This window comes from Poecilia reticulata, linkage group LG6, assembly GCF_000633615.1.
Source record: "Poecilia reticulata strain Guanapo linkage group LG6, Guppy_female_1.0+MT, whole genome shotgun sequence".
NCBI classification, from domain to species: Eukaryota; Metazoa; Chordata; class Actinopteri; order Cyprinodontiformes; family Poeciliidae; genus Poecilia; species Poecilia reticulata.
The window spans coordinates 31456156-31457107 of record NC_024336.1 but is presented as its reverse complement, the minus strand read 5'-3'; positions in this window follow the sequence as shown (position 1 = coordinate 31457107).

The following is a 952-nucleotide window of genomic DNA, read 5'->3' as shown; positions in this document are numbered from 1 at the left end:
GTCCAGCTGTTTGAGTAATGAGGTCCAGTGAGTCCAGCTGTTTGAGTCACGGTACCCAAAGAGCTGCTGCAGCCTGAAAGTCCCGTTTTAGCCTAGCAGGGTTAGCAGGGCTGACTAGCATTAGCCTAAGAACTGATGCTAAGCGTTAAACTGCGTTTAACGGCAGCCTGGTGGCTAATAAGCTTGAAGCAGCAGCAGGACGGCTAACGGCTGATGAAGATGCAGGTTCTCTTTGTTCCGTGAGCTTTTTAAATGTTTCACAAATATCTGGCTTCCATTTTTGTTCATTGTCTTTTTTACAGACGATGAATTCAGAAAACCTCAGTTTGACTTTTGGTTTCATTGCAGCAGGTGAAAGTGAATTACTGTATATTTAAACTTACAGTAGTTACATTTTGTATTGTGGTGGTTTAATCTGATGGTGAAAACTATTTTCTGAAAGAGCTTTGGAGGCGTTTTTACCATCGTGACCCTGTGAGGAGCAGCCAGAGGAACTGCAGTCCCTGTTCTGTCTGTTTGTCTCGGTTTCAGGTTTAAACTGTTGAATCAAACGGGAACATTTAGGGGAAGTCCGTTTGCTCACTGCCAGTACTGACTTATGAAAACCAACTCATCTGTTTCACCTGTCTTTCCCCTTTTGAAGAGTGACCAAAAGCAGTAGACCATAGTTAGACTCATTCGTCTCATAATGAAATAGGGAGTCATGGAGGCTCCTTGGTACTGTGGGCCCAGTCAGGCCCGTGAAAGCAGGTCAGTCCTGAACTCAGACTGAGTTCACAGACGACATGTTCTGTGGATCCAGAACATCCGACCCGGATGTTCTGGATCCACATTAAAGCAGTTGATTGGTGTGTTTAGTGATCTTCTGATTGGTTATGAAGACACTCGGTTGTTGAGTTGGGAAGAGAAATCACCACCTGGTCAGGCTCTCAGACTCTCAGACTCTCAGGCT